Here is a 23,288-nt window from a genome sequence, read left to right as displayed (position 1 = left end):
ACTCTTGTTCCTGATCTTCGGGAGAAAGCATTTAGTCCTCCACCATTAAGTATGGTGGTAGCCATGTGATTTTTGTTGATGACCTTTATCAGATTGAGGAAGTTACTTTTCTTGCCTATTTGTGTTGGGTGTTTTTATTCAGAAAGAGTGTTGGATTTTGTCAAATGCTTTTCTGCATCTACTGAGACGATCATATGGTTTTGGTTTTTATTCTATCAATATGGTACATTATATTCATTTATTTTGTACATCAAAGCAGTCTTATATTCCTGGGATAAACCTCACTTATTTATGGTGCATAATCCTCTTTTTTTTTTTTTCCCGAGATGGAGTCTTGCTTTGTTGCCCAGGCTAGAGTACAGTGGTGTGATCTCGGCTCACTGCAAGCTCTGCCTCCTAGGTTCACGCCATTCTCCTGCCTCTGCCTCCTGAGTAGCTGGGACTACAGGCGCATGCCACCACGTGCAGCTAATTTTTTGTATTTGTAGTAGAGACTGGGTTTCACCGTATTAGCCAGGATGGTCTCGATCTCCTGACCTTGTGATCTACCTGCCTCGGCCTCCCAAAGTGCTGGGATTACCGGCGTGAGCCACCGCGCCTGGCCAGCATAATCCTCTTTATATGCAGTTTGCTAGTATGCTAGTATTTGGTATCAGGGTAATATTGATCTCACAAATTAGTAGAAAAGTGTTCCCTTCTCATATTTTCAGAAGGTTTTGTGAAGGATTGGTGTTCATTCCTCTTTAATACTTAGTAGAGTTCTCTAGTGAAGTCATCTGGTTCTGGGCATTTATTTAAAGAAAAGTTTTGGCCAGGTGCGGTGGCTCATGCCTGTAATCCCAGCACTTTGGGAGGTCAAGGCAGGCAGATCACAAGGTCAGGAGTTTGAGACCAGCCTGACTAACATGGTGAAACCCTGTCTCTACTAAAAACGCAAAAATTAGCCAGGTGTAGTGGTACACACCTGTAATCCCAGCTACTGAGGAGGCTGAGGCAGAAGAATCACTTGAACCTGGGAGGTGGAGGTTGCAGTGAGCCGAGATAGCGCCACTGCACTCCAGCCTGGGCAACAGAGCGAGACATCATCTCAAAAAAAAAAAAAAAAAAAAAAAAGAAGACGATGCACCATAACTGAGTGAGATTTATTCCAGCCTGAAAGAGCGAGACTCCATCTCAAAAATTAAAAAAAAAAAAAGAAAGATTTTTTAATGATTCATCAACCTTTCTATTTGTTATAGTTCTATTCAGGTTGTCTATTTTTTAAGCAGTTTGATAGTTTGGATCTTTTTAGGAATGTGCCCCTTTCATCTAGGTTATCTTATTGGTCGGCCTATCATTGTTCATCACATTCTGTCATCTCTTTCATTCCTGGTTTTAGTACCTTGAGTCTTCTTTTCTTTTATTTCTTTTTTTTGTCAGCCTAGCTAACTGTTGTCAATTTTGGTTATCTTTTCGAACAACCAACTTTAAGTTTTGCTAATTTTCTTTGTTTTTATTCTATTTCCTATTTTGTTTCTATGGCCATAGCACCCTGAATGCACTTGTTCTCGTCTGTTTTCTATTTTGTTTACTTCTGCTATAACAGTTATCATTTTCTTCCTGGTGTTTGCTTGATTTGGGTTTAGTTTGCTCTGCTTTTTCTATTTCCTTAGGGAGAAAAGTTAGGTTATTGATTTTTGACCTTTACTCTTTTAAAAATATAGGCATTTAGAGCAATACATTTCCCTGTAAGCACCAATTTAGCTGCCTTGAATTTAAGGTAGGTTGTGTTTTTTTAATTTTCATTCATCTGAAAGTATTTCTAATTTTCTATGTGATTTCTTCTTTGACTCGTTAGCTATTTAGAAATGTGTTGTTCAGGCCAAGCGCGGTGGCTCACGCCTGTTATCCCAGCACTTTGGGAGGCCAAGGTGGGTGGATCACCTGAGGTCAGCAGTTCACGACCAGCCTGACCAACATGGTGAAACCCTGTCTCTACTAAAAATACAAAAATTAGCCAGGCATTGTGGCATGCACCTTATAGTCTGAGCTACTTGGGTGGCTGAGGCAGGAGAATCGCATGAACTTGGGAGGCGGAGGTTGCAGTGAGCCGAGACCATGCCATTGCACTCCAGGCTGGGCAACAAGAGCCAAACTGTCTCAACATCCCCCTGAGGAAGTGACATTTGAGCAGACACCTAAATGAAGAGAGGGTTCAAGTCTTAAAGATCTACTGGAATAGAGTGTTTGAAACAGAGAAAATAGTAAATGCAAAGACAGACATGTGCTTGGCCTATTTCCACAACAGCAAGGATTCCAATGGGACTGGGTAGGAATAAGCAGAGGGACTGCAAGTGAGGTAGCCAGTGATCACATAGATATGATTTTATGGGCCTTTTAGATTTTAAGTCATTAGAAGGTTGTGAGCAAGGGAATGGCACTGTTAAATTTTACATTTTGAAAGCATCACTCTGGGTTTTGTATAGAAGATAAACAGTAGGAGAACATGAGTGGAAGTTGGGAGACCAATTTGGTTGACACAGCCTTAGCTGACCTCCAATGAGTCATGCCTTGTGTAATGCTCTCCCTTGAGTGCTGACAGAACCTGTGACTTGCTTCCAATGAGCAGAATATGGCAAAGATGATGGATGTCATTCTCATGAATATGTTACATTACATAAGACTTCATCTTAGCCAACCGGAGCGATTCTGCTGATGATGCTGAAAGAAGCAAACCACCGTGGTGTGAATTGCTGTGGAGATGGCCACTTGTCAGGGAACTATGAGACACCTCTAGTACCTACAGATAGCTCCCAGCCAAGAGCCAGTGAGAAGCTGGGTCTCCAGTTATATAACCACAAAGAATTGATTTTACCAACAATTTGAATGAGCTTGGAGTCAGATTCTTCCCAAGTCAATCCCTCAGATGAGAATATAGCCAGCCTACATCTTGATTACAGATTGTGGAGACTGTAAGCTGGGTATCTGGTTAAGCCATTTTCAGACTCCTGACCCATGGGAATGGTGGGATAATAAATGTGTGTGGTTTTAAGCTATTAAGTGTGTGGCAATTTGTTACACAGCAACAGAGAACCAACACAACCAATTAGTATGTTTTTGTAGTAGTCAGGTGAGAATTGATGGTGACTTGAACCAGGCTAGTAGCCATGAAAGTAGGGAAAAATGGTTGGATTTAGGATATGTTTTGAACACAGAGTTGATAGTCTGCTAAGAGCTTTTGCCAAAAACTTGGGTATGTTATATGTGTGAGAGAGAGGAGTCTAAGATGACTCCAAGAGTGGCTCAATAAATCCAAATACTCAGCTCATGAAATTCAATTAATTTATATTTTGCTCACCTTAGAAATCAGATCTGGGCCAGGCGTGGTGGCTCATGCCTGTAATCCCAGAACTTTGGGAAGCTAAGGCGGGTGGATCACCTGAGGTCGAGAGTTCGAGACCAGCTTTACCAACATGGAGAAATCCCACCTCTACTGAAAACACAAAAATAGCCTGGCATGGTGGCACATATCTGTAAGCCCAGCTACTCGGGAGGCTGAGGCAGGTGAATCACTTGAACCCGGGAGGTGGAGGTTGCAGTGAGCCGAGATCGTGCCATTACACTCCAGCCTGGGCAACAAGAGCGAAACTACGTCTCAAAAAAAAAAGGAAATCAGATCTGGTTGAATCCTACTGATGTGCTATATAGCACCTCTTCCAGGAATGTACTTGACCCTTTTCTAAACCAGGCTTGTTCTACTAACACTTCAAGTTTCAAATAAAAAGCTTTCTTTCTCTGAAAACTTTCCCATGCATGTTAGCTAGCTCAACTCTTTATTCCCTTTGCTCAAAAATTTCTTACGAACGGAATCTCGCTCTATCACTCAGGCTGGAGTACGGTGGTGGAATCTTGGCTCACTGCAACCTCTGTCTCCGGGGTTCAAGCAATTCTCCTGCCTCAGCCTCCCAAGTAGCTGGGATTACAGGTGCCCACCACCATCCCCAGCTAATGTTTGCATTTTTAGTAGAGACACGGTTTCACCATGATGGCCAGGCTGGTCTCGATCTCCTGACCTCAGGTGATCTACTGGCCTCCCAAAGTGCTGGGATTACAGGCATGAGCCACTGTGCCCAGCTGGTACATAGCTTAAAAAACAAAAAACAAACAAAAAAAAAACTTTATATTCCCAGAGCCTAGAACAGAGTCTGGGACATCTAGGAAATATCCAAATGTTTAATGACTGAATAACTGCAGTCATTCTGAAAACATTTTAAATCATCAGATTACCTGTATTTTACCTAATTCTTTTTTTTTTTTTTTTTTTTTTTTGAGACTGAGTCTGGCTCTGTCGCCCGGGCTGGAGTGCAGTGGCCGGATCTCAGCTCACTGCAAGCTCCGCCTCCCGGGTTCCCGCCATTCTCCTGCCTCAGCCTCCCGAGTAGCTGGGACTACAGGCGCCGCCACCTCGCCCGGCTAGTTTTTTGTATTTTTTAGTAGAGACGGGGTTTCACCATGTTCACCAGGATGGTCTCGATCTCCTGACCTCGTGATCCACCCGTCTCGGCCTCCCAAAGTGCTGGGATTACAGACTTGAGCCACCGCGCCCGGCCTTATTTTACCTAATTCTGTCTTCTCATAGCAACATAGTTCGTCTCACTATATGATTAACTAAAACAGATAAGATATGTAGGTATGCATATACTACCTGCATCATAAGTGTAATGCAATATGCCCATTTGACAATATTAACTCTATAAATAGTAACACTCATAATTGACACACTGTGTGTATGTGTCTGTGTGTGTGTGAGAGAGAAAGAGAATTCTATAAGCTACAAAAGTTTTTTATCCAGTTTGAGTTGCAGATCCAGGATTTATCCTCTTGATTTATTGCTTTCTAGCCTTGTAAAAGGACAAAAGTAAAGTTTTTGAAAAGACTTTGGGACAAATATACTTCAACTATTCCAGAATGTGAAAAACAGATAAGATAGATTCTGGGTCCAATGTAAAAAATATGGTATTCGTGGGCTAGTTTGTTCAAACACACCGGAGTGACTTTCCAGGCTTTGATCCAATTGTATGATGCATTCAGAAACCCTGTGCCTACTCATAAAAATATCTCAGATGAAAGATTTTGAAATTTGTTTATGAGTTTAACTGTCCTGAAAACTGCAATGTTGGCCATTTCATTTTGTGACCAGAGGGAGGAACTTCTATTCAATATTGAACCTAATAGACCACTGACTATATTTTCACTAATTCCAGAAGACAACACACACACACACACGCATGCGCGCGCGCACACACACACACACACACACACACACACTTCCAAAAGGACAAGTAACCTCAAAAGATTGCAGGAGTCTCTCTGAATCAGTTCAGGATTTCCCTTGAAGTGTTCATTTTCCCACTCATATCATTCTGGGACACCCAAACTCGCCAATAAATCTCAAATACGTAACTGCTGTCATTTGGGGAAATTTTTTGGCAATAAGACTTATGACCTGAAGCACGATGGAATTTCCGTCTCTCCAGATAAAAATGATGCTCAAAGCAGCCCATTAATTTGGTTGGTTATTCACAGATTAGAAGCAAATCTGAAATGCCAAGCCCAGAGGAAAGCCAGGCCTAAAAACAACTGAAATGATTTTCCATGGACAAAATAAAAAAGCAGAACAAATCTAGATTTTTCGAAAGGTTACTTAATCCAAACTTAGTTCTCAAACAAAGATGGAATAACAACTGATAATGACTGATATGCCTTTACCAGTATGAGTTTAAGCAGTCCAAAGAACACTACCAGATGGCAAGTCTCAAAATTTGGCCTGGTACCTTGTAAACATTCAAGGGATTCTCATTGCTGAAAATGGATAGCAATTAGCATCTTTTTTTTTTCTTTTAAGAGGCAGAGTTTAGCTCTGTCATCCAGGCTGGAGTACAGTGGTGCGATCATGGCTCACTGTAGCTTCCAACTCCTGGCCTCAAGTAATCCTCCTGCATTGGCCTTCCATAGTGCTGGGATTACAGACATGAGCCACCACACCCAGCCACAATCTACACGTTTATTACACTATATTCACTATATATTATATTCACTAAGCCCCTCATAGCTCTAACAGTGACTCTGTTAATGGAGTCAACAGAAAGATCAAGAATGCTATTTAGGTGGACACCCTGGTTGGTGCCTCCGGGCTTGTCCCAGACCCCCGTCCTGGCCCCATGGCCTGCAGAATTTGCCCCGCTCTGCATCCTCCGAGGCTGTGCTTCGGATGGCCACAGCTTGCGCATCCTGCCATGCCAGCTTGTACCTCCACTGTCTCAACCAGATTCTGAAAGTTAAAAAGCACAGTGTGTCTATTTGACAAATTTGAGGAAATTGGGAACTTTGGGTGGCCTAGGCTCTCTAAATGAGATCACCTATCAAACACTAGCAGAGGAAATGCTGGACTCCTAAGCAGAATTTTTTTTTAAAGAAATATTTGCTCTATGGTTACAAAAGTCATGTTTCAGAGTCAGAAAATATGCACATTTTCTTTTAGAGAAAATCAGGTAATTTGCAGATCCGAATAAATAAATAAATAATAAAACCGGGCCAGGCATGGTGGCTCACTCCTGTAATCCCAGGTGCTTTGGGAGGCTGAGGTGGGCAGATCACTTGAGCTCAGGAGTTTGAGACCAGCCTGGCCAACATGGTGAAACCCTGTCTCTACTAAAAATACAAAAACTGGCCAGGCACGGTGGTGGGCGCCTGTAATCCCAGCTACTCAGAAGGCTGAGGCAGGAGAATCACTTGAACCTGGGAGGCAGAGGTTGCAGTGAGCTGAGATCCTGCCACTGCACTGCAGCCTGGGCGACAGAGAGAGACTCCGTCTCAAAAAGAAAATAAATAAATAAATAAATAAATAAAACCGAAACATCAGTAACGTAAATTAGTAACCCCACAAGGTTTAAGCAAGTGAGCTATGCTAAATTTTGAACAGCTGTTTCCATAAAGATATGCATGCACAGAAAAGAGATATTTTGAAAAATGTTTTCATGTTGGTTTTCTAGACAGGAAACCAGACCCATATTGTCCTAACACTTGATTTGCATTTCATACCAGTTAAATTAAAAATTATTGTTACATAATTTCTCGGTAAACCAATTTTCTAATTTAGCCTTGTTCCAAATTTAATAATTTTTAAACATAAAATGTGGAGTTTTTCTGTCCTTCAATGTTTATGAGATGGTTTATTGTAGCCGTGTGGGAGCTAGCTTAAATAGATTTATGTTTCTGGGATTGAAATGACTACCTAACTTTTATAATTCTGGGGTTAAAGGATACAACGTTTTGATGAGTTTGGTACTATATTCTTTCAGGTGGTTAGCCTAGATTCGAATTTATTCAGGGGAATTCTTTAGAGATACATAGTTCTCAGTTTTCATAGTAAGACGAAACTCTTACTTTTTTCATTACTTTCTTAATTCTTCTTTGTTTTTTACTCATCTCACCACCACAGGCCTTCCTTTGTTCTAATGCAACTGAATTATCATTACCAACTCTTAATTTATTTTTTCAAATTTTAAGTCCAGCCAGGTGCAGTGGTTCAAGCCTGTAATCTCCGCACTTTGGGAGGCTGAGGAGGGCAGATCACCTGAGGTCAGGAGTTTGAGCCCAGCCTGGCCAACATGGTGAAACCCCGTCTCTGTGATCTCAGTTCACTGCAATCTCTGCCTCCCAGATTCTCGTGCCTCTGCCTCCTGAGTAGCTGGGATTGCAGGTGTGTGCCACCAAGCCTGGCTAATTTTTGTATTTTTAATAGAGATGCGGTTTCGCCTGGTCCTGCTGGTCTCGAACTCCTGGCCTCAAGCGATCTGCACTCCCTTGGCCTCCAAGGTGCTGGGCTTACAGGCATGAGCAATTGCGCTCAGCCATGACCTCTGACCCAGAGTCCAGGTAGGTCACTCCACACATTCAGAGCTTCCAACCACTTTTACAGTTTACCATTACTGATCATAATGGAAAAATCAATTGCTACCAAATCTAAGGAAAATCTCTAATATAAAAAATTAAGCAACAAAACATGGGAGGGGCAAAAAGACACTTGGAGGAAACAGCTATGCAGGAAGGAGAAAACTTCAAATTAATATTAATATTTTTAGAGAAATAAGAAAATATGTCACAGCCACAAAACAGGAATAGGATACTACTTAAGGATAAAACAAACAGAATGAAAAGAGCTTTTGAAAAATAAAAACATTTAGCAGAAATTTTAAAACCCAATAGAATAATTAAAAGATAACATTTTTTAGAAACTCCTGGAAAGTAGAACTAAAATACAAACAAGTAGAAAATAGAAAATAAAATGTAATAAGAAGAGAGGACCAGTCATGAACATCCAACAACTATTTAATAGGAGTTCCAGAAAGAGAGAACCTGAAAAACAGGGAGGAGGAAATTATCAAAGAAATAACATAAGAATATTTTCAGGCCAGGTGTGATGGCTGATGCCTGTAATCTCAGCATTTTGGGAGACTGAGGTAGGCGGATCACCTGAGGTCAGGAGTTCGAGACTAGCTCGGCCAACATGGTGAAACCCCATCTCTACTAAAAATACAATAATTAGCCAGGCATGGTGGCACACACCTGTAATCCCAGCTACTTGGGAGACTGAGGCAGGAGAATCACTTGAACCCAGGAGGCGGAGGCTGCAGTGAGCTGAGATCATGCTACTACACTGCAGCCTGGGCAACATAGCAAGACTTCTACTCAAAAAAGAGTATTTCCATAAGTAGGGGATACTAGTTTCTGTAATGAGAGATTCCACCAAGAGCTGGGACAATACATGAAAATTAACTATGCCAAGGCATATTATCATGAAAACTTATAATCGTGAGATAAAAGAGAATATCTTAAAATCTTATAGAATGTAAGAATAGGTAACATACAAATGGTTAGTTGTCATAATGGCAGTGGATTGCTGAACAAACCCCTAGAACCCAGAGGATAATGGATCAATGTCTTCAAAATTCTGAAAGCAAATGAGTCCCAATCCAGCATTCCCAACCAAACTATTTACCAACTATAAAGCTAACATAATGATATGCTTCCATAAACAAAGTCTCAAATGGTTTTCCTCTCATACAAGCTGGGGAATATGTTTAGTGGAACATATCCTCCAGTAGCCCAGGAAGCTCACATAGCTACTGGAGGATATGTTCCAATAAAATGAGGAAGTAAGCCAAGAAAGAGGAAAGCAGAGATCCAACATGAGAGAGAGGTCTAGGTTTTTCCTGAGATGATGGTGAAGGGAGATCCTAGGACACAGCTTTCTCAAGTCTAGAGCACAACCAGTCCAGATTGGAGCATACACAAAGAAAGCACCAGTAGCAATCATTCTTTTTAAAAAACATAATTTGATAGAGTATCGGATGCACGCAAACATATTCACAGGAGACGTATTCTTCTGGAAGAGTGTTTGAAGATAACTTAATATAAGCTACATAGAAAATTGAGCAAATAAAAAATGAAGGTTGGGTGCAGTGGCTCATACCTGTAATCCCAGCACTTTGGGAGGCCAAGGTGGGCGAATTGCTTGAACTCAGGAGTTTGAGACCAGCCTTGGCAACACAGTGAACCCCTGTCTCTACAAAAAATACAAAAACTAGCTGGGTGTTGTGGCAAGTGCCTGTAGTCCCACCTACTTGGGAGGCTGAGGTGGAAGGATCACCTGAACCCAGGAGGTTGAGGCTGCAGTGAACCGTGATCATACCACTGCACTCTAGCCTGGGTGACAGAGCGAGACCCCATCTCAAAAACAAAAGAAACAAAACACTGGCCAGGCATAGTGGCTCATGCTTGTAATCCCAGCATTTTGGGAGGCCAACATAGGGGGATCACCTGAGGTCAGGACTTTGAAACCAGCCTGGGCAACATGGTGAAACCCCCGCTCTCTACTAAAATAAAAAAAAAAATTAGCCGAGTATGATGGCAGGCGCCTGTAATCCCAGCTACTTGAGAGACTGAGGCAGGAGAATCACTTGAACATGGGAGAGGGAGGTTGCAGTGAGCCCAGATCGCGCCATTACACTCCTGCCTGGGTGACAAAAGTGAGACTCTGTATCAAGCAAAACAAAACAACAAAAAACTACACGGCCCAGCTTTGAATAATATTACATAATTAATTGAATACTGATCTAACCAAAATCTATGCTTTAATTAGGATATCAGAGAGTATGTATTTTTCTATGTTGTAGAGGTGGAGTAAGAGAGTTAACTCTATCTTTTACATTAGGAAGCCAACGGATTGTCTCTAAAAGTAAGAAATCAAGAAATAGCAGGGTAAACCTATTACCTAAACATAGAGTGGAAAATGTTAAAAGAACACCTGAAAGGGCAAATGTGGGTACCTCTGGGAAGTGGAAATTAAGGAAAAAGAAAGGTAAAAGCAGAGGATTGCTAATTTCCACAGGAACATTATTGAACTTTAAAAACGATGTACATATAAAACTTTGAAAAATTAAAACTTGTAAAAATGATTAAATGACACACCGTGTCTCAAAATAACTTATCAGAGTACCTAGTTGCAGTAAATAGCTAATATATTATTTTTTCCCTTGTTTTTTAACAGAAGAGTAAGAAAATTAGGTGTTTGCTATAGGGTTTTTTTTTTTTTTTTTTTTTTTTTTTTTTTTTTTGCACAAGACGAAGGCAATGACCCAGAAGGTGGAACTTAGGATCATATTGTCCAAGATAGCATGATGCCGTTACATCACTTGAAATTATGCAGGCCAGACATGGTGGCTCCTGCCTATAATCCCAGCACTTTTGGGAGGCTGATGCGGGATCTCTTGAGGCCAGGAGTTCAAGATCAGTCTGGGCATCAGAGCCAGACCCTGTTTATCCAAAAAATAAAATAGTTAACTGGGCATGGTGGCAAGCAACTGTAATCCCAGCTATTCAAGAGGCTGAGGCAGGAGGATCGCTTGAGCCCATTAATTGGAGATTGCAGTGAGCCATGATGACACCACTGGACTCCAATCTTGGCAACAGAGTGAGGCCCTGTCTCAAAAAAGAAAGAAGAAAAGAAAAGAGATGAGGTTCTTGCTCTCAGAGGCCATCTGGAATGGTTCTCAAATCTGACTATTTGCAAGCTTCATTTGGAAAGATTTTTAAAAATCCTGATGCTCAGGATGCATCCTAGACAATTAAATCAGAATTTATTTTTTAATGTACCTCAGATGATTCCCATGTGTAGCCAAGGGAAGGAACCACAGCCCTAAGTGTGAGTTTATGAGACTGGGCTATCTGCCATTTCCCAAATCTCATCAGAGCCCAGGAAGGCATAGAGAGAAGTACATGTTATTGGGAGAGAAGTTGGGTATCCCTCCCTCTACCAGGCCAACCTGCACTTTTAACTGAATCCCACCATCGCTTGGTAGTTAGATGAATGCATACTCTGGGTGATGTTGGGGCCTGCTTTCTCAATAGGGTCTCATCTTCCCCTCCTCTATTCTCACCGACCAGAAGAAAAGTTGTGATTGGTCAAAATCCAAGACATTAATGGGGCCACATTTTGGGGGTGTACCTCAAAAGCAGAAACCAAGCTTCATTCTTTCTCCTGTATTTCTAGCACTCAGGTGAACTGGACCATTTTTCTCTTGCCAGGCCACTTGCCTTAAAGTGGTGGGCTCAGGAACGTTGGACCCCTCTGTCTCAGTATCTCTACACCTGGAACAGGGTCTCTGAGAATCTCCGAATTGGAAAGTGCAGAACTTTAGCCCCAGGCCTGGGCCTTGCCTCCAGCACAGACTCCCAGAGGTTATTAGACCTTCAGCTGGTGCTTCCTAAGTAGAAGGGTATTGTTTCCTATCCAGTCACTGATCCTTTTGTGCACCCTCCGTTGGTTCAGAATCGCAAAGAGAATGAATGGGAGAACTCAAGTTCTAAATTCGCTCTTAGAAGTACTCAAATACAGTTTGTAGGGAAACTCCAAGCTGGTCTCTCACTACCCTGACAGCCTAAAAAAGCAGCTGGAATTTTCCATTCTCCTCCCCTAACCAATTAGTATATCCATTTCAAATACTATGCATAATATGCATATTAGTATATACAAGATACGCTAAACACTGTGTGAAACTAAGAAGGTAAACCCTCGCGCTTTGCAGACGCTGCCGCCAAGGAAAGTCCTGTACTACTAGCCATGGTCAACCCTACCGTGTTCTTCGACATTGCCGTCGACGGCGAGCGCTAGGGCCGCGTCTCCTTCGAGCTATTTGCAGACAAGGTTCCAAAGACAGCAGAAAATTTTGGTGCTCTGAGCACTGCAGAGAAAGGATTTGGTTATAAGGGTTCCTGCTTTCACAGAATTATTCCAGGGTTTATGTGTCAGGGTGGTGACTTCACACGCCATAATGGCACTGGTGGCAAGTCCATCTATGGGGAGAAATTTGAAGATGAGAACTTCATCCTAAAGCATACAGGTCCTGGCATCTTGTCTATGGCAAATGCTGGACCCAACACAAATGGTTCCCAGTTTTTCATCTGCACTGCCAAGACTGAGTGGTTGGAGGGCAAGCATGTGGTCTTTGGCAAAGTGAAAGAAGGCATGAATATTGTGGAGGTCATGGAGCGCTTTGGGTCCAGGAATGGCAAGACCAGCAAGAAGATCACCATTGCTGACTGTGGACAACTCGAATAAGTTTGACTTGTGTTTTATCTTAACCACCAGACCATTCCTTCTGTAGCTCAGGAGAGCACCCCTCCACCCCATTTGCTCGCAGTATCCTAGAATCTTTGTGCTCTCCCTGCAGTTCCCTTTGGGTTCCATGTTTTCCTTGTTCTCTCCCATGCCTAGCTGGATTGCAGAGTTAAGTTTATGATTATGAAATAAAAATAAGTAACAATTGTCAAAAAAAAAAAAAAAAAAAGGTAAACCCTCTCCTAGCTCACAAAAAAACTGGTACAATTAAAAATATTTGAAAATGGTGAAGGCATGGGCAATGGCTATTTACAAATCAAAATATAAATATTTTAGTATTTTAGAAATAGGCATGGTGGTACCAGTGTGTCTCAGCTAAATAGTAGTCCTGCTCCAAAGCGCTGTTGAGTGCTTTGCCACGTATGCATCAATGGACTGAGGAATGTAATGAGAGTTCTCAAAAGTAATGGAAGCAAAGCCAAGCAAGTCTCCCACTCCACACATCTCACTTTTTTTCCCTTTCTGTGCAGAACTTTGGATCTTCCACATAGGAGACTGGGTGCCCCTGTGGAAGCCCAGCCAGGGAGCGGTCAGAGCTGGGGGGAGAGGATGGATTACAAGCCTGAATTTGCCTTCCCTACCAGACAAGCTCTGGCTTGAGGAATAGAGAAGTGAAAGAAAAAAGAGGTCCTTCGACTCAGTTGGAGACAGGGAGGGTTATGAGTGGAGTGAAGACGAGTCTCTTAATTCAAGCCGCCTCAAATTACATTTGTCCACACACGCAACAAAATGCTGCTTAAAAAATAAATGAGGTTATTTTCTCTTTACGGGTTCCCTTTCATCTCAGGGTTTCAAAGCACTTTGCCACAAAGATCCTTTACCTTCACAATTCTTTTTTAATCTAAATATAAACTGAGGGCCCTAAGTTTAAAGTTCAGTAAAGCCCTAAACTTTGGAAAGAAAAAGTACTTCAAAAATTCTTTTATCGTTATAAGATCCAAGTAGCCAATCAAGGACCACACAGACAGAAAATCCACATTCAGATGAAAGGCCACACCTCTGCTCAGATGACCTGCTTGCTAATTAAAATCACAATTAAAACAAGCAGAGGGGATGGAGAGTGGTGACTTAACTTGCCCTTACCCCCAGCAGATACACTCACAACTGACTCACACAGGATATATCGGATTTTCTCCAGCAGGCATTTGGAAAAAAGCAAAGAAGAAATTCTAGTTTTAGCTGCCCTCCATCTACTAACCCAGTAAACTCCATCCCTGGGTCGGTGACACATCCCTGACTCGCAGCCACCTCAGCAGAGCCCCGGTCCGTGCAGGAAGAGCCAGCTTGGCCTCCTGGTGATGGGAATGTTGTTTGCATATGCATTTTTTCAGCAAAAGAAAGTCTCAAAATCTCCCTGGTTCCAGGGTGTGAGTCATTAGTGGGTGTTTGTTTTTTGGGTTCTGAGTGTGAGTCACTACTTTCCTGCTGTTGGTCTTCTCAATCCTAGGGTAACAACTAAAAAGAGATGACTAGAGATGCCTGTGATGCTTAGAAGCGGACACCAGGACATTATTCATTTGGCAATTGTATCAACAATTAATTTTAAAGTTTATTCTTCTCTCTGTAAACAAGTATATAACGTTTATAAATAACAGTGGGAAAGAGGAAGGTGGGGGAAGGGAGAGAAACAAATCTAAAAAGGATATGACTGAGGTAAACGGAAGTAGAGTCTAGTCAACGCAAAAACAGACAACTGCCTGTTTGTCAGCTAGAGAGGGCCAGAGCTGGTGATGTTGACCAAACTCTACACATGAACAAGCATCTGATGCTGTGCTCTAGCACTTTTCCTCATTGGCCTGGGAGTATGGGTGGGGAGGGCAGGGAGGAGGGACTGCCAGTGTTAACCATCAACTCTAGAATCTGAAAGAACAACGTGACTTTGAAAAGACATCTTCCGGCCGGGCGCAGTGGCTCAAGCCTGTAATCCCAGCACTTTGGGAGGCCAAGGCAGGCGGATCACAAGGTCAGGAGTTTGAGACCAGCCTGACCAACATGGTGAAATCCTGTCTCTACTAAAAATGCAAAAATTAGCCAGGTGTAGTGGTGCACGCCTGTAATCCCAGCTACTCAGGAGGCTGAGGCAGGAGAATCACTTGAACCTGAGAGGGAGAGGTTGCAGTGAGCTGAGATAGCACCACTGCACTCCAGCCTGGGAGACAGAGCGAGACTCCATCTGAAAAAAAAAAAAAAAGGACGTCTTCCTGATGTTCCTCCCACTGGTACTATGCCTGGTACCATTTAGTACTGGGAAAGGACCTCAAGACCACCCAGAATTCTACAACGGAGAATGTTCTATAAAGTCACAGTGTCATGCCAGGACCGGGACCCAAAAAACAGCAGCTTGAAAACCAGTGATTTGACAATTTGGGCTACCCTAACAGTTTTTATTTCAGTGACATTGGCCAATAAATCAAGCCATTTAAGATGGTTGAAAAAAATCAAGATGACCACACACACACACACACACACACACACACACACACACACACACACACACACACACAGAGAGAGAGAGAGAGATCAGGTTTTGAGCTCATGGAGGACTCAACCTGGATTTGACTCAGAGAAGGCATCTGACCACAGGCATTTCAGTTTGCTTTCAGAAAGCGAGGAATTACAAATGAAAAAAAGCTCTGACTTTTCAGCTGGTTTGAGTGTGGAAATCAAAGCTTGGCTTTTTTGTACCCAGAGGAGTCTGGGTACTCTGCGTCATTTCTAGTATATAATTAAAATATATCTGTATGCCCACATATTGTCACTATATTAGGTACTTTACAAAGCCCAGGAAAACAGAGCCCCTGTCCTGATGTTCCAAATGTTAGTCAACCTATTTAAACTCTTGGTACCAATGCTGAGGTAATGAAAATGAACTCTGCTGTCACTGTTGGCATAGTCACAGCGGAAGGAAGAAGTATTATTTGATTCAAAGCATTCTCATTTAGGGGAGAAAAAATTACAATGCACATCACCACCAAGTGGAAAATAAAGATGATAAACTTGGAGTTGTATTCCTGAGACCTTGACATTTTAAAATAAAAGGCTTCAGTGTTTGCAGAATATTTTTTCATTAATGTCTCAGTTACTTGTTTTTAAGGATAATTATTTGTGGATATTACAAAAGAACTTCCTGAACTACCCATTTACTTGTGGGCATATACATTTGAAAGCTGCCCGAGGCCCATTCCAAAGCAAAAAAAATACACATACCTAATTGTGACTTTATGCCTAACTAGCCTGGTATTCATGACACATCCCTAAAAATTCTCTCAAAAAAGTGACCAGTTATGGTGGCTCCTGCCTGTAATCCCAGCTCTTTGGAAGACCAAGACAGGAGGATCGCTTGAGGCCAGGAACTTGAGACCAGCCTGGGCAACATAGTGAGACCCTGTCTCTGCAAAAAGGTTAAAAATTAGCTAGATATGGTGGTGTGCGTCTGTAGTCCCAGCTACTCAAGATGTTGAAGTGGGAGGATCACTGGAGCCCAGGAGTTGAAGCTTGCCCTGGGCTACAATTGTACCACTTCACTCCACCCTGGGCAACAGGGCAAGATCCTGCCTGTTAAAAAAAAAAAAAAAAATTTTAAATTTAAATTCTATGAAAAACATGAAGACCTGGGATCCGATTCTGGCAGACTGACTTGTTAACACTTTTTCAGAAGAATTCTGCTTTTATCTTACTTAACCTTGGGTACCTTTTCTCAGAAAAGTGACTGATGAGATGTTCTCAAATCTTATGACAACCCATCAAGTTGCTTCCACTCTCATTCAGCTCAAGATATCCAAGAAGTCGGTACCTAGGGGCCATGTCTTTGCTGTCATCCTGATTCTTTAACTCTGGATTATCAGTGTGCCTGTCCCAAGTCAGGCTAGTTTGGCAGATAATCCCATATTCTCTTGCATGAGAGCATGGGGTGTGAAATTTGGAGATGTGGTGTTCCTTGCCATATAGAGGAAGCCAATCTTCAGAAAGGAAAAAAAAAAGAGCTCACACTTAGAGAGATGAGACGGAGAAAGTGCTGGCTGCATTTGAGTTTTTGGTTCTGTTTGTCCCTAAGATCATTCAGCTTGCCACTTAGGGATAACATATGCCAGAATACTTTTTAAAAATGATCACCACTACCTTCTCCTTTTTTTTTTTTGAGACATAATTTCACTCTTGTCTCCCAGGCTGGAGTGCAATGGCACGATCTCTGCTCACTGCAATCTCTGCCTCCTGGGTTCAAGCGATTCTCCTGCCTCAGCCTCCCAAAGTAGCTGGGATTACAGGCGCCCGCCATCACGCCCAGCTAATATTTTGTATTTTTAGTTGAGATGGGGTTTCACAATGTTGGCCAGGCTGGTCTATGAACTCCTGACCTCAGGTGATCCGCCCGCCTTGGCCTCCCAAAGCGCTGAGATTATAGGCATGAGCCACCGCGCCTGGCCTTTTCGTTTTGTTTTGTTTTGTTTTTGACCTAAGCTACTTCAGGTTGGGTTTCTAAAATACTGATCAAGTTGATTATGAAAAAAATGTATCAAGATTGATAAAAAATTTTTTCTTAAGGAAAATTAGACCCAAGGGACTATAGAAAGATATTTATTTACATTAGTAAGAATTTTTCAACAAATGACTGGAGAGCACACAAACAGAATGTGCTACCTGAGTGCTACTACAGGGCTTTAAGACCAGGGAATCATTATTATTTTTTATTTTATTTATTTTTTATGTATGTATGTATTTATTTATTTGAGACAGAGTCTTGCTCTGTTGCCCAGGCTGGAATGCAATGGCATGATCTTGGCTCACTGCAACCTCCGGCTCCCAGGTTCAAGTGATTCTCCTGCCTCAGCCTCCCAAGTAGCTGGGATTACAGGCGCATGCCACCATGCCCGCTAGGTTTTGTATTTTTAGTAGAGGCAGGATTGCACCATGTTGGCCAGGCTGGTCTCGAATTCCTGGCCTCTGGTGATCTGCCCACCTTGGCCTCCCAAAGTGCTGGGATTACAGGCATGAGCCACTGCGCCCGGCCCACCAGGGAATTATTTTTAAGACCAGAATTATTATTATTTCTGTCCTTCTAGGAGCTTGAAGTCTTGTTGGTATGATATAATTAGCTTTGCTTCCGTGGGAACTTCTTGTTTACTGTATATTACCCACCACTTGTGTAATCACAAGGCAGGAATATGGGCTTTGTTTTTTTGATGTAGCTAAGCACCTAGGACAATGCTTTTTATATAGTAGGCCTGCAAGAAAAATTTGCTAAATGGATGAACTAATGTTTGTTCACGTACTATTCCTGTTAGGTATATTAGTTCTTATATGAATGATAGAAGAAACAATGAAACTGAAGGAAACGAAGATGAACGCTAAGGTAATTAGGACAAAAAGCAAGCTCAAATGTAACAGGAAAACTATTTTTAAATTTAGCAATTTGGAAAATTTTGCTAACACTTCTGTCTCCGTCATCGATCATAGACAAACCAAAGGTATTTATCTCCATCCCACTTCTATTTAATTTCTATTTTACATACTGCTAGTTACAGTCCTTTACATATTCTTTCCTTTCCTTAGTAATAGCACCCCTTCAATTTTAGCCAAGCAAATGGGAGTGCAGTCAAAAACCGTATTTTCCAACCTGCTCCCCCTGCCCAGCCTTCTGGGATCGTGAGTCCTGATCCTCCCTTGTACAGGGGGACAATCCTCGTCTCACTGGGGAAGATTATGGTGCCCCCAGTGTCTTGCTTGGGTTTCCTGTGGCACGTTGCAGAGAGGGGCCAATCCATTTGACATTGTAAACTAGGCAGCTATCCGTTGCCAGGAGTGTTGCTGTCTCAGAACTACACAACTTTCCATGTCTTATTAAATAACCATGACTTACCCTTTCTTTGTAGCCACTAAGCATCTCACTCTTTTGCTCATAGATGGTGTGCACCAAATCTCTTTGCCGCCATGTCCCAGATGGTGGTCTGTCTTTAAAACAAAAGAGATAATTGAGTCTGCAGACAACTGCCCCCACTCCATCCTGGGCCTGCCGTGGTGCATCCAAGCAGCTAACCTGGGAACCTGTAGCCACTTCTATATTGTTTGTGTTGTTACTTAGGGGTCTTGCTGCAGTGTTCCTCCACATACCTGGCCCTCTGTGTACCTGGCTCCAGGGAAATCATGGAAGAACAGCGTGATAAGAATGTGAGGGTCACTCAACATGATACAGGGGTGGGCCAGGCGCAGTGGCTCATGCCTGTAATCCCAGCACTTTGGGGCGCCGAGGCGGTTGGATCACCTGAGGTCGGGAGTTTCAGACCAGCCTGACCAACATGGAGAAACCCCATCTCTACTAAAAATACAAAATTAGCCATGCATGGTGGCACATGCCTGTAATCCCAGTTACTCGGAAGGTTGAGGCAGGAGAATCACTTGAACCCGGGAAGCGGAGGTTGCGGTGAGCCAAGATCGGGCCACTGCACTCCAGCCTGGGCGGCGAGAGCGAAACTCCGTCTCAAAAAAAAAAAAAAAAAAAAAAAAAAAAAAAAAAAATACTGGGGTGCAGTGTATTGTAGAAGCACCTGACAGCAATAACTTAAGAAGAAGAATGTGTGTTCGGAGTTCCAAGTGTGAGGAATCCAGGAGTGGCCAACCCAGAGATTTATTCCTTATCTATGAGGAACTTCTCAACCCCAAGACTGTCTCATGAACACGGGCCATACAGGGGATTGATGTCCTTTGTTTTGGGTTGCCACGTGGAGGTGGCTAGGGGGAGGATGCTAAGTGAAAATGTTATCTAAACTGCATGCTTTCTGCAAGCAGTCTCGGTTCTCCTGTCCAGCCCACTGCCACTGGGCTGTCCTTGTATGTAAGTTACCCCTAATAAAACTCAATATCAGCCAGGCACAGTGGCTCACACCTGTTATCCCAGCACTTTGGGAGGCTGAGGCAAGTGGATCAGTTGAGGTCAGGAGTTCGAAACTAGCCTGGCCAACATGGTGAAACCCCATCTCTACTAAAAAATGCAAAAATTAGCTGGACGTGGTGGCGAGTGCCTGTGGTCCCAGCTACTTGTGAAGCTGAGGCAGGAGAATTGCTTGAACCCTGGAGGTGGATGTTGCAGTGAGCTGAGATTGCGCCACTGCACTCCACCCTGGGTGACAGAGCGAGACTTGGTCTCAAAAACAAACAAACAAAAAACCTAATACAGTGTCTGACACAATATAGGCATAATGACTGTTCTTGTAATGATGGTGATAATGGTAATAGTGAAAGAAGATGAGGAGGAGGAGGAAAAGGGAGAATGAGGGGTAATGGAGGGGAAGAAGAGGGAGATCAGGAGGAGGAGAATAGGAAAACTATTCCTGGACTAGGTTGGTGGGAGTGAAAATAAATAAGAAAGGGTGACTCAGGTCTGTAATCTCAGCGCTTTAGGAGGCAGAGGCTGGAGGATTGCTTGAGCTCAGGACTTTGAGACCAGCCTGGGCAACATAGTGAGTCCCTGTCTCACCCCCTCCAAAAAAAAAAATAATAATTAATTAATTAAAAAAAGAAGAAAAGATGGATTTGAGAGCTATTGGCAAACATCAATAAGGCTGTATGTAGTCTGGAAATGGGAAGTGAGGTAAAAGGAAAAGTCAGTTATGATTCAAGTTTAAAATATCAGTTGAATCGGCTGATCTTGAATTTCATCATTTGCATTCACAGTACCAAAAATAGGAACAACGATGAGGAAAAATAACTCTGTGGGGTGTGTGTGTGTGTGTGTGTGTGTGTGTGTGTGTGTGTGTGTGTGTGAAGCTAAAGATTTCACTGAGGGCCGGGCACGTGGCTCACTCCTGTAATCCCAGCACTTTGAGAGGCCCAGCCTGGTGGATCACCTGAGGTCAGGAGCTCAAGACCAGCCTGACCAACGTGGTGAAACTCCCTCTCCACTAAAAATACAAAAAAAAATTAGCTGGGTGTGGTGGCAGGCACCTGTAATCCAGGCTACCTGGGAGACTGAAGCACAAGAATTGCTTGAGCCCAGGAGACGGAGGTTGCATTGAGCCAAGATCACGCCATTACACTTCAGCCTGGATAGCAAGAGTGAAACTCCGTCTCAAAAAAAAAAAAAAAAAAAAAAAGGAAAAAAGATTTTATTGAGTATTCTTCCTATCCAGCACCAGCTACATAACTTGTGGGATTCCATGAAAAATGAAAATTCAGTGGCCCTTGTTCAGAAACTCAGGAAAAGCATTTATTTCCTTCTTCCATGGCCTATTTCTTCATCTGCCATGTGATGCACTGTATTGTTATTACTATGTTTGACTACTTAATGTCAAATTACTTTGGGCATAGGATGCTCAATGGTGTGAACACAAACCCTCCGGTTGCCTGGGGCCCTGGGGTGCATGTGCCCAAGACTGATCCTCCCTACACTTGTTCTCAGGACCCATGCTGGGGGCAGAGGACAGCAGTATACATGAGGCAGGGGATGAGAAACAGGCAGACAGGACCTGGTTCTATGAGGTAGGGAGGTGGGATGATGGTGAACCAAGGCTCCAAGACCCTGGCACTTGTTTCATTGTCCACTAGCCTTCAGTTAGGAAATAGGAATTCAAAGAAAAGAGTATTAAAAATTTCTAGATGGTGGTGACCATAGGTCATTAAACTCCAAGCCTGTGGTTCCTTTTTGTGACTGTTATTGTATGTTTCAGCTTGACCAGGCCCCGGGATATTCAGATATTTGGTTAAGCGTCATTCTGGCAGTTTCTGTGAGGGTGTTTTGAATTAGATTAGCATTTCAATCTGTACACTAAGCAAAGCAGATTGCCCTCCCTAATGTGGGAGGCCTCACTCAATCAGCTGAAGGCCAGAACAAAGGGCTGACCCTTCCCAAATAAGAGAGAGGTTTTCCTGACTTAAGATTTAAACTGGCCAGGTGTGGTGGCTCAGTCCTATAATCTCAGCGCTTTGGAAAGCTGAGGTGGGTGGCTCACAAGGTCAGGAGTTCGAGATCAGCCTGACCAACATGGTGAAATCCTGTCTCTGCTAAACATGTAAAAAAATTAGCCAGGCATGGTGGGGTACACCTGTAATCCTAGCTACTCGGGAGACTGAGGCAGGAGAATCTCTTGAACCTGGGAGGCTGATGTTGCAGTGAGCCGAGACCGCACCACCAGCCTGGGTGACAGAGTGATATTCTGTTTCAACAAACAAACAAACAAACAAACGAAGATTTAAACTGAAACATTGTCTTCCTGGGTCTTGAGCCTGCTGGCCATCACACTAGAATCACACCATAAGCTCTCCTAAGTGAGTCTACAGCTTGCCAACTCACTTTGCAGATCTTGAGACTTGACAGCCTCCGTAATAGCAGGAGCCAATTCCTTATGATAAATCTCTTTATACACACATATGCGCATGCGTGTCACACATACACACACACACACCCCCCCCCCCCATATCTTATTGTTTCTGTTTCTCTGGAGAAGCCTGACTCCAGAGAACGTGCAGGATCTTGTGTAGCTGCACTGATAACATATCCATAAAGCGGACCCTGTTCCTATTTTCCCTACTTGCCAACACATACCACAAAAAGAGAGAGAAAGAAAAAAGTAGGGGAGGAGGAAGAGAAAGAGGTGAGTTAGTGGGAAGAACAAATTGGCTTGGTTTTTATGAGCTATTGATAATCTCTTGCTGTCACTATAAAGCATACATAATTTTGTATATATAGCAGCAACAAAAGTATAGACCACATAAGATAGCTTAGAAATCTCCAGTGTCCTGAGATCTTATACTGAGACCTATTGATTTAGGAAAATATTAATTTTATATGCTAAAGGGTGAGAGTTCAGAAATAATATTAACTGAACCAGTGTCCTTCTTTGTACAATTATCTCTGCTCTCCTAGGACCACAAGGCTTTATCTAAAACCCTGGGGCCAGATGTCAGAATGCAGAATTGTCTTGGATTTTTAGAAAAGTAATACAATGTATGTACTGTATATTATTTACACTCCCAGCAGACTCTGGGACAGTACTCTGTACTAAAATACATTAATATTTCTGCAGTAAAATGTGACTATTTATGCTACTTGGCCAAAGACTATCAATAGTCTCATGTCAGTCCAGGTAAAGTTTTGCTTTCAAATGAGTTCAGGTGAGGTCAGATTTCGCTGCCAAATAAGCTACAAAAACTCAGTCTGTAGTGCCTTCTGGAGTTTGGAATGCAGATTAGGATTAGTGGAGGTGTAGTTCCTGTTTCCATCAGTTGGCCTCTCCTGCCACTCTCATTCATGTTCCGGTTGCAATGAACTCAGGAGAACAAAATGAGAGAGGTGAGTTTGCTGGGAGAGAATCCCACGATACATTGGAAAGGCCAAGAGGATGGCTCAGGATTTAACCTTGCAACTGCCTTCCACACCCCTTGGCCCAGATAACTGAGAGCTACGTGAGCCTAGAAAATGAATCAGAACTAAGGTGCAGGGGACAAAAATCCCCACAGACCTTTCCCGGAGTTGTTCCTTCATGCACTGTAGCACACCCATGGAAACTTCCTCCTAAATTATCTTAAGTCAAAGTGGCTGCTACCACTTTGGGCTCTGAACTGGGGGAAGTCCTGT

General features: G+C 42.8%; 1 pseudogene; it reads left to right on the top strand.

Moving 5' to 3' along the window:
- The first annotated feature begins 12,163 nt into the window (after positions 1 to 12,163).
- On the top strand, positions 12,164 to 12,843 carry LOC105488953 (peptidyl-prolyl cis-trans isomerase A pseudogene; annotated as a pseudogene).
- The last annotated feature ends 10,445 nt before the right edge of the window (positions 12,844 to 23,288 follow it).

Source organism: Macaca nemestrina, chromosome 2 (assembly GCF_043159975.1).
Source record: "Macaca nemestrina isolate mMacNem1 chromosome 2, mMacNem.hap1, whole genome shotgun sequence".
Taxonomy (NCBI): domain Eukaryota; kingdom Metazoa; phylum Chordata; class Mammalia; order Primates; family Cercopithecidae; genus Macaca; species Macaca nemestrina.
The sequence above is the reverse complement of the archived record's forward strand: the minus strand, read 5'-3'. Positions and strand labels throughout refer to the sequence as shown.